Genomic DNA, 17,035 nt, shown 5'->3' with positions numbered 1-17,035 from the left:
TTTTGACAATTTAAAAAACTTTATTTTCATCAGCAGCTGTGAGAAATATTGAATAAGGATTTCTGTCTATCCTCTGCTGTCCCAGGATCAGCGATCGTTCTTGCTAAATTTGTTTCAGCAGTTACAAAGAAGCTGTTTGCTACAACATCCATATTATATTCTTCATATTCATTGAAACACTGAAATACGTGGGATGGTTGTTTAGTCCAGCCCCGTGTTTTATAACACTGTTCAGTAGGGATGCAACGATACCAATTTTTTCAAACCGATACGATACCGATACTTGGATCTGAGTACTTGCCGATACAGAGTACAAAAAACGATACTTCTACCAAACACACACACACACACACACACACACACACACACACACAAATGCAATGAATTGGAAGACAGGTTTTATTATATTTCCTGCCGATAAAAAATAAAATCTTAATAAAAATGACCACAAAAAATTTTTTAAGTGAAAAATAAGCACTTCTGTTAAATTATTGCAGAGTCTCCACATTGTAAATTTACAAAATATCACTGAACTATTGACACTGTCTCGAGCTTTCAGAATAATAAATAAACATTTCTGTTTGGAATAAAATAAATACAAATTAGGTTTGCAAATAAATTAAACTTTTAAATTATTGCAGAGTGTCCATATTGTAAACAAACAAAATAATTATTATTAAATAAATAATAAAATATAAAAAATTATAAAATAAATAATAAATAAAATAATAATTGGCCCCCTAGTGGCCAATCTAAAAAACTACAACAGAAATGACAAGCCACCCTCTGATTAATGAAATAAGTTGGTATCGGTTCATGGTATCGGTTAACTTTTACGAGTATGAGTACACACGCATTTTACAGTATCGGCCCCGATACCCGATACCAGTATCGGGTATCGGGGCCGATACCCGATACCAGTATCGGTATCGGGTGCATCCCTACTGTTCAGTATTTCCCATGATCTTTTAATATTATTTCTATTATTATCTAATTCCTTCTTTTAAGTATATTCATTAACTTATTTTTGTATCTTTCATATCTAATTTCAGTATCTTTGGTTCTCTTTCTTAAGAAATCTCTGTATAGTGCATTTTTCCTTCTTTTGCAGACCTTTTGTTATCCGTGGACAGTCCGTATATTTATGTTTTATACTATATTGCTTTATTGGACAGTTTATATTATACAATAATGTAAATATTCTAAGCAATTCATCATGAGCACCATTCGCATCCTGTTTCCGAACACTTCATCTCAGTTCTGTTTCATTAAATCGTTTTTAAAGACATTTATTGTTTCCTTTGTTTTTACTCTTTTTTTGTGAGCCATTTCTGTAAATGAACTTATTGTAAGTAAGTGTTTTTCAAAGTGATAATAAATGCAATTAAAAGATTAAATGATACCTGCTAAAAAAAGACTAATGTAAAGACAATAATAATGGACCCAGGATTGAACCCTGTGGAACCCCTCGGTTTAGGAGTGGCACGAAGGGAGTGCAAGGAAAACAGAGCAGATCTGCGGGTAATGAGAATAATTGATAGGAAATAAAGACCCTCAATGACACAACACAAGAGCCTAAAAATAGTTTTGAACTACACAACAGTTTCACAAAGAGGCGAAACAGATATTTAGAGTCTATTCAGAATCCCTACTGATGTGTCCCTTCTTCAAACAAGAAATATATGATGCTTTTTACTAACACATACGATTAAGAAAAAATAATAAATGTACATACTTGATCTGAAAACAGTGAATAAATGCTGCCCAGGACAACGAGCCATATAGTGTGAACTTTAACTTCTTTTTCAGGTTGGGAGATGCAAAATGACCACAAAGATATGAAGAGATGCAAATTGGCCATAAACAGATATAACACAACGAGTGAGAGTCACAAAACAACTACGAAGAGATGCAAAATATCTGCATGAAACGTAGCCGGTGAAGCAAAACGACTATAGCAACATGACCGTGTGGTTTGTGGTAGTTCTGCGCGTCTTACAGTCATCTGGCTGCTTTGGGAGACTTGCGATAGCCACATGTGGCCTCAGACCGTTCTGGCTGACACGGTGCTGATGACAACAGAAATCACTCATTTACATCTCATCTCAGTTTTCAGACTTCATCGCTTCACTTGAATCCAGGTCACTGCACAGGAATGTCCGTGTTCTGAGCCGTGTGACGACACGTTAATTCTTTCACTATATCTGGATTCTACTTTAGCCTGAAATGGGAAGCTGACCTCACCCACGTCTTTTCTGACGAGTGGATCCACGTCCAAACTCCATATCTGGCGCCATTTCTATTTTTGCTTTGCTTTTTCATATCTTCATCTCATTTGCAGAGTATGCTAACAGAAAGGCAGCAGAAGACAAAAGGAAGTGGAATTTGAGATCACACATGCTGCAACTCCGGTCAGTGTGTTGACATTTCAACCCAAGTACATTATTACATAAGCTCTCGTGTCGCAAAGCGCAAAAAGCTGCAGTTTCTCTAGCTGCCTCTTGAGGCTGACTCCAAAGTGAGTCGGCCACAGATCCCCACAGTTAACTTACAGCACAAATATGCATGTTTGCAGACTAGTATAAAAAAACTGACCTCTGCCGAACATTTCCCCCTTCCTAACAACTGTGTTAACCCTTTAAGACCTACCATAGAACCAAGTCCGCCAGAGCTTATATTATATTTTTACATGCTGTAGTGTCATTTTTGGGAGCATTTCAAGTTGCTATACATCAATACAACCATTATAGCCCAGATTTTAATAATATGTCTGCATTAAGTGCATAGTAATTACATAAATTGCAAAAAAGTGCAATAAACTACAAAAAAATTGAAAATCGTTTTTGTTTTTTTAACATATATTTCTAGTTAGAGAAATTTAAGAGGCTTAACCCTCAAAACTGTAAATACAAAAAAGTTGCACAAAATAGTTTCCCACCACAGGAAATTTATTTTAAGTGTCTTCATAGTTTTATTTTTGAAATACACCAATTTTTATATACTGCAGGAAAAACGAAAATAAATATTATAGTGCAAATTTGCAAATAAGCAGCATATGCATCAAAATAAACTATTTCCAGCAGTGCAATATGAGTCCTAAGCATCCCAGAAATGACACAGAAAGTCATAAAGTCAAACATAACTTTTAAAAACACCAGTATAGGCTCATGAGGCCCTGATGGTAAAAAACTACATTTCCGCGAAATGCCCGCGGTTTCGGGCAGGTCATGGCGGACATGCGAAAGTTCGCGCTGACGTCTATTCCAACCTAGGAAGTGTTACAAACAGCTGATCGGATCGGCAAAACGTGTTTCTGGAATATTATGTTTTTGTTGCTGCAAGTGCTTTTTATGCAGTTTTTGCAAAGCTATATGTGGAAGGAAACCGTGACCGAGGACAAGCTGATGGCATAAGATGTAAGTACAACTCCTCCTGTTTCATATGCAAAAAAAATTATTTCGCTAGCTCACGTGATTGCAGAGCTACCGGGATTTAAAAATAGTTACGCAAAACAGAGCGTGCCCGCTCCAACCGGCTTTAAAGGGTTAAGTTAGGGATAAGCTGCTTTGAGTGGCATGTGTGCTGGTCCAGGCAGCTGTAGCAGCTAGCGCTCTGCTAATTCCACTCCTGAAACTCGACTAGCAGGCATATGTGTACCTGTGTGTTGCACCTGTACGCCATTACACTCATCTAGTGTCTACTTCTAACTCAAAAAAGAAGGTCAAAGTGTAAACCCCAAGCCTCCAGAAATCACTGTGTGAAGATGCTGTGGCCATCTTAAAAATACAGTCTATTTCAATTTGATTCGATTTTTATCACAATTATCTCGGTCCATACCAAGGTTACGTCTTTCAGTTTTAACTCAAGACGCCTGCAGACGGACAGACAACATCTACATACCATTATCCTCAAAAGCTTTAAAATGACATTTTCATTTAAGAAGCAAACTACAATTAGAGTTTGCATGCCTGGGCTGCAGGCAGCATCACTGACACATCAGGGAAATCACCAAACTGGGAGGCTGTGGTCAGTAAGACACGAGAAGCATGAGGTTTGTTGGTGTGCATAACGTAGTGCAAACTTAGACAAACTTGAAAGCTTTTGTTTGTTATTCTTTTTTGTTGTTGTTAGTGTCGGGCCAAACAATGTCTCCAAGCAACCTAATTTCACGGGAAAGCACGTAACAGACACGTCGGTACAAGCAGCCCACCTGCAGGGGGAGATGATACATTTAAAGCCAAGAAATCACTAGTGATCAAGGAAGGTATGAACATGCCAGGAAAGATTAAGCTAGGTGGCTAATATGTATTTACAAAGTCTGTTTAAACTCATTATTTTTATATCGGCTTAAACTAAAATATCTCCCTCTGCTGGTACTGCAGCTAACTGCAACCTACTGTAACTTGTAACATCTCCACTGTTGGCACAACTTTCACTGATGATGCTGACAAATGCCAAATGAATGATGTTAGTTAATGATATTAATCACCTAAAAGAAATAATTCCTCTAAAAATATCACAAAATTTTTCTCTTATTTTTGTTTTCACGAAGGAAATAAAGCAAATCTACGACACGGGGGGATTTTCTGTCTTACTCTCACTGCAGATGATGGGACATGCAGCTGTAGTGAAACGGTTGGAGACACACAGGTGGAGACACAGTTATGGTGGTGAGGCCTTTCGAGGATATTGTTGCTGGTGTAACAAAACTCAAAGTTGCAACAGCTAACTTTGAGCTAAAGACGTCACTCTAAGGGAACGTAACAAGCTTGTTCAGTCAGGCTGAGGTCAGGACTGGACCACTGCAGCATCGCTGCATCCTGCTTTATTTGTCCAAAGGACATATTTCCAGAAGTCTTCTGGTTTGTTCAGATGCAGCTTCGCAAACCGTCGTTTTTTTCTTTAGAGCGTCGAGGCTTCCTCCTCCTGGCAACCCTTCTGAGAAAGCCGTACTTCAGTCCTTTTCTAATGGTCCTTTCATGAACTTTAACACTTAGCCTGCCAGCTGAGGCCTGTAGCGTCTCAGTCTCAACACTTCCTTACACTGTCTGTGACTATCATGCACTTCAGCATAACATTGTTAATGCGTCTAATAGTTTTTGAACTCTTTGAGTAGAAGTGGTTGTAACAACTGGTTGTCGGGGGTCGGGTGAAGAGAAGGAGAAAAACACAGAACAAATAAACTGCTTGGAGACGAGGCACTGAACATGCCTCCAACATGAAAGATTTCACTTTGAGCTGCGTAAACTTTGAGTTACCTCTTGTGAAGTGTGTCACAACACTGAATACAGCACATTAAGAAATGTTAGTGAAGAGTTACAGTCAAAACAGAGCATAGATTAAGAAGAAATGCCATTTTTATCTTTACATATGATTAAAAGTACGTCTGTATGTGTAAAAATCCATGATGTGCTTTCCTGTGAATGAGGCTGCAACATTAAACACTGAGCATTCTTCAGTGTTCTGAGGAAAGGTGAATAATTAACTGACATAATTACACCACTATGCCTCTGCTTTTCCTACTGAACCCCTGAGTCCAGTGAGGGACAGTCCCTATTAAGGATCTTATTTACATTAACAAATTTCCTCATACTTATTAAGCACAAACTGAGGCCTTAGTCAGGTGAACATCCTGCACGAGTGTATGGAAAACCTTTCAGGGAGATTTGTGTTTATGTGAAATGAGGATGTGATGTTTCTTTCAGCCAAACCAGCTTTGGTGCCAAAGGAATGCATTCAAATAAACACAAAGCTGGTATTTACAGGGATACTTTGCATGTTGTATGATGTGCTTCCATAGCCAGTGTATTGGCTAAAGAGGATGGTAGGCAGCTAAGCATTGTACTGCTGTGAATGGGGTCAGCAGGTCATGGGTGGGGTTTGGGATTGGTTAACCCAACCTTTTTTGTGCCACAGACCGGTTTATGTCCGACAATACTTTCAAAGAGAAATAAAACCAGTACTGGTACCAAAAAAACCAAGATTTATTAATAACACACGGGAAAAGACTCAGGGAAACCAAGTTAATGATAAAAATGGTAAAAAAAATAAATAAATAAATGAATAAATAACGCTAAAAAACGCTAAAAACCCTGAAAACCATTCATTTCACACCCGAGCCTCAACTCGGTACCGGTCCATGGCCTGGGGGTTGGGAACCGCTGGGTTGAGGTCCTCACCTTTTTATAGAAGCTATACCTGTTTCAGAAATCTCTATAGAAAAGATTTAAATAGAAAAAGCTATAATGCAACAATAGAATCAGACTTTCTCTTCTTTATCGCATTTAACTGTAATTTTGAGCTGAAAACAACCCAGTGGTCCCCAACCTTTTTTGTGCCACAGACTGGTTTATGTCCGACAATACTTTCAAAGAGAAATAAAACCAGTACTGGTACTAAAAAAAATGAAGATTTGCTCATAACACATGGGAAAAGACTCAGGGAAACCAGGTTAATGATAAAAATGGTAAATAAATAAATAAATAAATGAATAAATAACGCTAAAAATCCTGAAAACCATTCATTTCACACCCGAGCCTAAACTCTTGCGGCCTGGTACCGGTCCATGGCCTGGGGGTTGGGAACCGCTGGGTTAAGGTCCTCACCTTTTTATAGAATCTATACCTGTTTGTAATTTTGAGTCATTTTTGAGCTGAAAACAATATGAGTACATGTGAGGGAGGCCATCATTAGGCTGAAATACCAAAAATAAACCAGTTAGAAAGATATCAGAAACTGACCATATAAATAATCTGATTCATTCATAAACAGAAGGAATGCACCGACAGACTGAAGACTAAACTAAAGTGGATGACAGGATTATTTCCATGGTTAAGGAAAAACTATTTCACAACATCTCACCAAGTCAGGAACACTCATGAGGAGGAAGAAGTATCGCTGTCATCAAGAGATGCCCAGGCTTTAAAAGAAGCAGATTAAACATCCAAACAAGCCTCTTTGAACTAACTAAACCGAGGTTAACCTGTTTTTACCAACAAGTAACGAACAGGTCATGGAGGCCGTGTTACTGGTGTTTACTGATGATGTGACTGCTCACGATGAACTGTGGACAGGACTGTACTCGGCTCAGATTCACACAAATGCTGCAAAACCATGTGGACAGAGTTCAAAGTTCAGATGGACAATGAGCCGAAAGCAACCTGTGCAACAGATGAAGCAACAGTCAGCCACAGTAAAAGCCTGGCAGAGCATCTCGGGGGGGAAACGGCATGTAGGGATGTCCACGGGCTCAGTTATGAACTGCTAATGATGTTCATCCATCCTTTTATTGAAAATGATGTTAGTAATTTACTTTAAGCCTCTGAAAACGAGTGGCCAGTTAATGAGTCCTTGTATTTAAGACTTAAAGCTGAGCGTCTGCACTTTCATCACATATCGATTGTTTGATTTGAAATCAAACACGACAAATCATGTATGTGTCCTTCGTGCAGTTTACGAGTGCAGCTTCTGGCTCCAAAAAGTAACAGAGCAGCAGCCAGAACAACAACCGCCACGTCCCAAAACCTACATGTGGCTTTGTGTCGCTGTGCCCATCTTTTATATACAGTCTGTGGTCGTCTGTAAACTAGGCCACTGTGGCCTCAGCAAATCAGCAAGTTGCTGAGTTGAGCACGTGCAGTGAAGAGGCCGAAGGATCCAGCTCATCCTCAGCAAAGACGCGTTGGCTAATGTCAATATTTGCAGCGAGGTACGAGCTAAAGTTTAAAGCAACTTGTTTAAGATGCTGTGGAACAAAAGAATCATTTACGGGTGATTAACAGCAGATATACAGAGATGCATGTTACAGAAAGAGCATGAAGATTTGCACCTTGAAGGTGACACATCAGCCTGAGGTGCTGGGTGAGGTGCAACACGCGCTACAGCTCTTTAAATCGTGCTTTTTTTCTTGTACTCCACAAAAGGATTATTGTCTCTGTAACAGTTTCATTTTCGCCTGTGCAACGTTTCACTTCACAAGTATCATTTAGAATCGAAAAAAGCTTCAGTCTATTTTCTTATTTGGTGTTTTTCTGCTTGTAGTTAGCGTGCAGTTTTGTTCTGACCGAGCTAACGCTAAGCCGTATGTATGTATGTATATAGAACAGCTGGTTGCTTAATGTGCCACACTCTCAAATCTAGCAGTTTTTAAAACTTGGCTGCAGGCTGAGAAATGCCTCCTCTCACTTTCTAGCAGCAACACCTGCAGGCAGTGAATGCGCCGCAGCAGCAGAGGAAGGACAGATGTCTGTGTCCGTCGGTCTTTCTAAGTTTTACACTCGGCGTGTTTACTGGATTGAATTATCCCCAACATGAACTGTGTGGCTATTGTCTTAATATTTGGGTATTTATCACAAGTCAAATCATTTCTGCAGTATAGGACAACGTTATCTCACATCTTCCTCAAAACCCCACAGGCCTACGCAGAGGTGATGCATTCATCATGTGGCTGCAGTACTGAGTCTGTGGCTCGCTTTAATCCACTCACTTGTGCCACAAGCAGTGTTGGGAAGGTTACTTTTAAAATGTATTCCATTACAGATTACAGAATACATGCCCCAAAATGTATTCTGTAACGTATTCCGTTACGTTACTCAATGAGAGTAACGTATTCTGAATACTTTGGATTACTTAATATATTATCATGCTGTTTACAACTACATGAATGTACTATTGCTGTGATTTATTACTGTTACTGAAGGTCCGCGGCGCCGAACCGTAGTAAAGGGACCTCTGGCTAATACGGTGGGTTCTGTGTCGGCTCGTAGCTGAAAACTAGCTTTACTTTGTTGTCTGGGTCAACTTTGCTAGCAGAGACAGAGAGAGGCGTTGAAAGGCTGCTCCAACAGAACTTATTGTTTTTGGAGGAAAACACGAACACGGTGTACAGTCGAGTCTTAATAGCTTACTTACAACTGGGCTCGTCAGGCTCTCTTCTTGGCTGCAGTGGTTATTATTATATTTACATGCTTCCAGCTCCCGTTTCTGCTCGATGACAGCTCGTACTTTTCCTTTTTCTCCCTCCCTCGCTCACAGACACATAACGTGTATGGCAGTCCATTCTCCCTGCAGCACGGACTACACTGCCCATGATGCTACATTCTTTAGAGCTATACCTGTAGCATTCTGCCTATTAGCTTAGCACAACAACAACAACAAAAAGGCCTCTCTCACCCAGGAAACACGCAGAGAGAGAGAGAGCGTCACCCCGTAACTATGGCAACCGTAACACTGCCTGGAACAACAGAACGTAGCTGTCAAACAAAACCCAAACAGTCCTGACCCGCCACAATATGAAACAGGGAAGTACCGCCGTGTAATCCATTTATTTCAACAAAGTAACTGTATTCTAAATACCACCTTTTTAAACGGTAACTGTAACGGAATACAGTTACTCATATTTTGTATTTTAAATACGTAACGGCGGTACATGTATTCCGTTACGCCCCAACACTGGCCACAAGTGAAAATTAGAATAATGATGTCTGTTTACATGCAACCCAAATATGAATGAAAAGCACCAGAGAAACAAAAACCCATTTAAACAGTAATGAAAACAACTTTAGCTACGCCTCTTTTTAAGAAAAGAGTAGAACAAACTGACATCTTCAGCTTGTTTAGTCTGAGGACTAACAGTGCAGATCTAATGGCATTCGCTTCACTGCAGCAATATATATGAAACCTGATTTTAAAGAGCTGAAGCGGCAAAAACAAAAAACGTAGATTTGATATTATTGTTATTTATCTCCTCACACAGTTGCTAAACTGTTTAGGGGCGTCGAACTCCAGGCCTCGAGTGTCACGGTCTGCGGAGACAGGCCGTGTGGTGGTGTGTGTGATGGACCCAGGTGAGTAGACGGGAGTGAACTTAACAGAAACGAGCCTTTATTATGGCTGAAGACAAAGTGTACAAACAAAGCAGGGATAGCGTGACTAAACTAGACTATAACTAAACTGGGAACACTAATACTGTGACAAACTAAGAAGACTCAGAGACTATGATGATCACAGCAAAGACTGACCGTGAAAACATGGAGGTGAGAACGCAGACGACGCGACACCGAACACAGCAAGACTGAGGACTAAATACACACATGAGGTGATCAGGGGAAGTGGAGACACATGAGGACACAGCTTCATGGGCTGCATCCTCCTGAGGACCCGGCCTTCGCGGTCTACGTGGGCCGGGTCCTCAGAAGGTCGGGTAGGCTGGAAGTAAACGGCTGTGAAATTGGACGGTCTAGCCTTCTGATTAGCGTCACCGCTGTCTCGGTGGAGTTTAATAAACTCGGCCGTCTGTTCCTTGCTGTCTAAAATATAACAGGACACTGGAGTAAACTCTCGACCGTCTCACACTTCTGTTTAATCAGTTTTCTGTTTGACGTTTATTCAGCTGTGTGAAAACCAAGGAGGAACCCACCCGGGGGATTAATAAAGTTTTATTTTATCTAATCTAATAACTTTAATCTCAGCCAAACCGATTTACTCACGAACAAACAAAACACTGAAAAAAGCCCAACAATAACATTTTTAGGTTGTCTAAGTGACTTATATATTACGTTTAACCCGAGCAGCGAAAGTCCGCGGTGATCTGAAAACGATGTGCCGGGAGTTGTGCCGTTCTCAGCAGCTTCAGTGACCCTCGAGCTCCCGGCGAGCTATCGAGCTGGTGGGTAGCGGACGTCTCCGAAAACGTCGAAGCACTTTTGCAAATATGCGATATCTTGATAAACCGAGCAGATATTTGATGTTTACACAGCTACTTTCTCGCCTGAAAATATGTTAAAAGTTATTTTGTGACCCAGAAAGATTAGTAAGAGTAATTTTAAAACTTAGTAGCGGCCGCCATTGTTGGAAACTGGAGTTTGGCTGGGCCGCACTATGAATTCTGGGATATGGTAGGCCACGAAGGACACACCCGACCCATCCTTCAAATTCGGGGAAAAGGAGGACGCATTTGTCGGAGGAGTCTATGAATTTGGACAGCCTTCGGCGCGTCGCTGTGACGTAATCGGTTTACAAATGCGACCTCAGGAGGAAGCAGCCCATGAATTTGGACATGACAGCACAGGGGAGAGTAAACCTAAATGCAGTGAACAAAGAACACCAGACTCTTTCAAAATAAAACAGGAAACCCAGAGACATGAAGATAAATCATGACATGAACTTAACATAACCACACAACATGAAACATGACAGGTAGACGCACGAATCAGGGAGACTGAGTACAGGGGGAGATGACCGAAACAACTAAGAGATGAAGGACTAAATAGCCACCTAGAAATTAACTAGATCAAAAATGGATACAAAAATACATAAAACTCAACCCATGACATCGAGGGCCGGTGTCCTGCAGGCTTTAGATCTCACCCTGTTTCAACACACCTGAATCACATGATCAGTTCATTAGCAGACTTCTGGAGAACTTCAGGACATGTTGAGGAGGTCATTTAACCATTTAAATCAGCTGTGATGGATCAAGGACACATCTAAAAGCCTCGAGGCCTGGAGTTGGACACCTGTGGTTTAGCCTCTTTAACTCATTGCTTCTTTAACAATTACACATATATGAACTTTGGATCAAACAGTTTTAAAATGCATTAAAAAAAAGAATCTTACTTTTCTCTTTTCTTTTTGCAAACATCTGCATAAATGATAATAAATATGTGACATCACGCTACCAGCTGATACGAGATTTAACAAATTATTTACAGTAGGTTCATTTTGAGGGCTTTTTTCTACATTAACGAGTTTGTAGTTAGAACAGTTATTTACCTTATTGAATTACATTTTAATATACTAGACTACATTTGGGGAATAATTATTGGTTATTTATGTGGATACTGTACTTTGTAGCATTCATTTTATTGCTTATTAAAATGTGTTTAAATGGTTAGCGATAAATATAAAAGTTTTGATTAAAAACTGTATTTTTCTTTTCTAAAATTAAAAAAAGGAACTTTTTCAGTAATATTTCACATGTATTTCAATTGTTATGTATTTGAACAGTAATAACCTGTTACTGTAAGTAACTGTAAGGTGGATAACAAAGTCACAATAATAAATGAATCAGCTGTACTCAGTAAGTATCCCATGCTAACACGTATGTCGATCTGAAAACGTATTTCCATGTTAAAGCGCTCCAAACAGCATTATTATCACTTTTAGATCTTTCTATTGACCTTGAAGAAGAGGTCAAAGGTCAAATATGACATGCTATGTTAAATCTTTTTATGGTGCTTCCTACATGTTGCTCTGTCCACACAGTTTTGATCTTGTAAGGATCACAGTTTCTAATTTAAAAGGCTTTTTGTAAAATTAATCTTTGAGCGGGCCTTGAAGGTCTCGATGGATGGAAGCCGAATTTTATCAGAAGTCATTCAAAACATTTCATGGACTTGCACGCACACGTGCGAACACTTTCAAGGACAGGACGTCGTCGGCGTGGGTAATCGGGGCAGACGGGGGACTGAAGCCTGGCCTCTCCTCTGTTCACGCAGAGAACAAACGGTAAGCGTTAAAATTTCTATTTTTCTAGCAGAAATCTTTTGCAGAGCCGTTTCCTGCGGCTGCCACACAGATTTGAACTTTTCAAACTTTTTGACAAATTTAGCTACAACACTGAGATTAGTCAGTCTGCTTAAACTTTCCAGTTAACCTGATGAAACACTTTACATTATGCTGTAAGTACTGACTCAAAGCATCACATATTTAGGAAATTATTTGGAATATCAAAAAACTAAATATTCCAGTCAATTACTCGCTGCAGTATTTACAAACCGATTGCACACAGTTACACAATAATAAGGATCAATATTAACCATTTAAGCAAACACTGCCATAGTGAAGTAAAACGATTATCAGCAGCTGGAGCAGCGTGTTTCTGTGAACAACAGTGAGTTCAGATCCACGAGGTGGACGCGAACATTACTGTTGGTGTTTGTTTGCATTTCGCCATCTCCCTCCTGCCAGCCAACAATGTGTTCATTCAACTTCAACAGACATCTACGGCCAAAGGCTGTGAGGAAAAAGGAACAAGAGAACAGGCTAGACCCGTTAGCCCATCAATACGATCAAGAGGACGTGCATGAAAACGTCTCTGCAGATGCTTTACTTTCACAGACGGCTGTGTTAGCGCTGCACAGAGCTACAGCTACGTCGTTGCATTGGTTTGTCAGTGAAATGAAAAGAATTACAGACGTAAACTATTTGTTTCTTGTTTCCTTGGAACAAGTAAGGTTACGAGACTACGAGCTGTAGGACGCACGTCTGCTGAATGAAGGCAACGTGCAGCTATTTATGGTCCATTTAAGTCTTTTTCTGGTAATTTGGTGTCTCATTGTTTCTCATGGCAACCCAAACAGAAATCTTATTTTCAGTCCTTGAATTTCTTTAGAATGTGTTCACGTCTTGTTGAAGTCATTTGCCTCTCATAGAAGATGATTTGTCTCCATCTGGATATTTATACTATATTTATACAAAAATAGGCGTGCTGTGAGCAAGAAGAATGAAAGACAAAAGACTCAAAAATGACCACAATGCATGTATAATGAACAAATAGCATAAAATACATAGCAACTCTGCACATGAGGACCCAAAAGAGAGACACGAAATTAGAAAAATAGACTAATATGACAAAAAAGACAAAAGAAGCAAAACTGCAGAGACACAGGACAGACAAAATCATTAGAAGGAGGCAAAAAGACCCAAATAAAATACAAAAAGGGCAAAAGGTGACACAGTGTGGCAAAAAGGACTTCAAATGACAAAAGCAAGAGACACAAAATGACAAACGACACACAAAAAGAAACAGAGATGCAAAATGACCCTCAAAGAGCCAAAGAATGACCGATGGACACAATAATTAAAGCAATACACAAGAACCAAAAACAAAACAGACCCAGTGTGAACTCAAACTGATCAAAAGCAATGCGAAGAGGAAGAAAAGGAAGCAGGAAATTGAGAAACAATTTGAGACACAAGATGATGATCGAGATGCAAACTGAAGAGAAAATGATGTTTAGAAATTCCTGAATAAATGTGATAAATGTGTCTGTGATATACTTCACGAACTCTGCTGTCAACAGAATGGAAGAAAACTTCAGTTGCTCAGAAAATCCTTAAATTACAACTCCTCATACAAACATTGGTGATTATAAAGGGGAATCTAGTAGGGGTGGGGGAAAAAATGGATACTTTGTAGCATGGTGATATATTGTTTGCTAATAATGTATCGATACAGGGACAGCAGAAATCGATATTTTGTTACAAAAAGGTTTTTGTGCTCTGACTTCAGAGCATGTTGATCCTTTTTCTGAGCAACAATCCTGACATTCCTTCACTGTCCAAATGTGTTTAACTTGTTTTTGGCAGCAATAAACATGACAGTTTACTTATTTTAATTTAAGACATGTTTTATTTTAATTAAGTTTAAAACTTTTTTTATTTAATGTAAAATTATATTTTGTTTTAATTTACTTTCAAATTCTTCAGTTGCTGAAGGGGCTGCATAGTTTTCATAAACTGCATAGTTCAGAATAGCTATAATTGTACCAGATGGTTGATTCAGTTAAGTTGGACTAGACTGTAATACAAACCGTTCAGTTTGTCAACAATCAAACTGAAATGAGAGAAAGACTGAGTGTGAGACTTTGATATTAGAGAAAATGAATATTGATAAAGTTTACCTTTATGTACAGAATCTGAATATCGCAAAATATTTTAAAAAATTGCAATAATATCGTATCGTGCGTTAAGTATTGTGATAATATCGTATCGTGGGATGTATGGTGGTTCCCACCTCTAGAATCTAGATGTCGCTGCTCATCTGGCTCACGATCCGTGCGTGAAGCACAAACAGATGCGTTCTTTAGGTTTGGTGAGAGAGAATGACAGCGACAAACCGGTGACCTTGTGTTAGACCCATTACATCAACACTGAATGTAAACTTGATTCAATTCTGACCCAAACTGTAGGACAATTAACGATTCTTGTGAGTTCTGGACAGGTGGACGGCATCTGTGATGAGCTGAAAATGTGCAGCAGAACTCACATTCTGGGCTTTATTGTGTTTTTTGATTGTTTTTGATCTTTTCCCATGCAGGAAAGCCTTTATTCACATAACTCTGGACAAGATGGACATTTGAGTGCAACACCATCAGGAGTAAAATGGTCCCAGCACAACTGGTGCACGCATGATAGGTAGAGATTTACAGAAACACGTCTACATCTTGTCGCTGTGGACAAAGGGGCAGAGCTACAGATCTGAGGCACAGCTACTAACGTGAGAAACTCGTGTTCGTGCTGTGCACTCGTTGGTCCTTCAGCTTCATCCCTGCCACAAAGAAGATAAATGTCACGACATACAGAGACCTTGGTGGTGTTGTGAAACTGAAAACAGTGGAAACTGTCCACCGTCTCTGCTTCTAACCATGCCTCTTTGATCTTTGTTGTTTTTTGTGCTTTTTTATCATTGCGGTAAAGTCTTCTATGGTCGTTCCCTTTCCTGTTTAACCTTTACAACCAATCAGCGTCTAACGAAGGCGATGCTGCGCTGGCTTTTTGGAAGAGTGTGTGCAAGTATTTCCCGTAGCTTGCGTGCTGGTTGAATTCCTGTAATCCTTCACTCCACGTAGCCAAAGATCTCCAAAACAGTCTTTGTAAGGAGCTCCCTCTGCATCTACAGACCCCACCGGTTTGCCAGTAAAAGTTTGAATTTGCACCGCCTCAGCGATGCTCTTAGCAAGTTCGGTCGTCCATGCCTGTGATCAGCCAACCACACCAAGCAGGGGCCACGTTGCCTGACACGAGTGCCTTGCATGGCTGGAAATTCAACATTTTTTTTCCATTTAAAATCAGAAATCGGCCCTAAATAGAATAAAACTTGTTTAGCAGCAGTGAGCGTGCTGCTGAGGAAACATCTAATGCAGAACACGCAATCATGTGCCAAAGACCTTTTCAGAAAAGAAAAAGCACACTGCTCCTGGTGTGGTGATGCCAGTATCACCACACAGGCATGAAAAGACCTGAATTGTGAATTAGTTGTTTGAATGGTGAAGATTTAAAGCTTTGTGCCTTTCCACTGAGATCCAAAGACAGCAGAGTCACTGAATGTGGGGAACGTGTACGCTTTTACTCCTGTTTTAAAGATGGATTGCTGACTTGAGGAGAAAAAAAAACAATATTTTTGGTTTATTGAGTTTTTTAAGGACGTATTGTTTTCATAATACTGACATTACAGGTTATGGTGCTGTGATTTTAATGGTCTGGCACACTTGAGATCACATTGAGTCTTTATGTGACGCATGAACTAAATTAACGTGCACACCCTGATTTAAATCAGGTCTCCTGCACAGATCACTTAAAATTGCCTAAAAAATACAACCACATTATCAGATCACCTCATTACAGTTATTCATGCAAGACATTTTTAGCAGAGCAACTAGTAATCTGCGACCTCTTAATATTCAATAACGAACCTTCCAGCAGTGAAACTGACGCAAAACGACCAACAAAGACAAAAAGCACACAAATAACCTCAAACAAGGCAGGAGAAGAAGCAACAACAAGGAAATGCAATATCACACAAAGACGACTTTTATGGAATAGAAAAAGTCTCACAAAAGTGGCGCAAAACTACAATAAAATGGCACAACAGCTACACAAAGCCCCACTAAGGCCCCGTGTCTGTTATCCTGACCAACACAGTGAAGTTTGAAGTATTGGAATTAAATATGGTGAAACTCTTCCACGTGGACTCAACGGTTCACCTCAAAACGAGTTCCCCATAGAAATGTAAAGTGCGCCGTGCGTGAAGGCTTTCGGAGGTACCGGTCCCGCTCTGACACGGAGTTGCCTCCACGCTGAGCCGCCTGGTCAGACACATCCTCTGCAGCCCCGCACACACTGCTGCAGCTGCCGCCAGCAAAAAGCGGATTTCCCCTCAGCCAGCTGAACTGTGTCACACCGCGGCCGCTAGAAAACTGACACCAAAAACAGAAAAGGAGGAAAAAAAATAAAGAAAAGTAAAGTGTCCGGC

At 40.0% G+C, this 17,035-nt stretch overlaps 1 protein-coding gene across 2 annotated transcripts in view; it reads right to left on the bottom strand.

Annotated features, from left to right (window-relative positions):
- The window catches only part of plcg2 (phospholipase C, gamma 2), a 68,217-nt gene that overhangs the window by 50,810 nt on the left and 372 nt on the right, over positions 1 to 17,035 (bottom strand). Inside the window, exon 1 of one of the 2 annotated variants that reach the window (XM_085168626.1) lies at positions 2,245 to 17,033. The exons of the other annotated variant lie outside the window; for it this stretch is intronic. The gene's annotated coding sequence lies outside the window, so the exon portion shown is untranslated. Of the gene's footprint in view, positions 1 to 2,244; positions 17,034 to 17,035 lie in introns of those variants that run through there. 2 annotated transcript variants of the gene reach the window in all.

This window comes from Neolamprologus multifasciatus, chromosome 7 (assembly GCF_963576455.1).
Source record: "Neolamprologus multifasciatus chromosome 7, fNeoMul1.2, whole genome shotgun sequence".
NCBI lineage: Eukaryota > Metazoa > Chordata > Actinopteri > Cichliformes > Cichlidae > Neolamprologus > Neolamprologus multifasciatus.
This window is presented reverse-complemented; position numbering and strand designations above follow the sequence as displayed.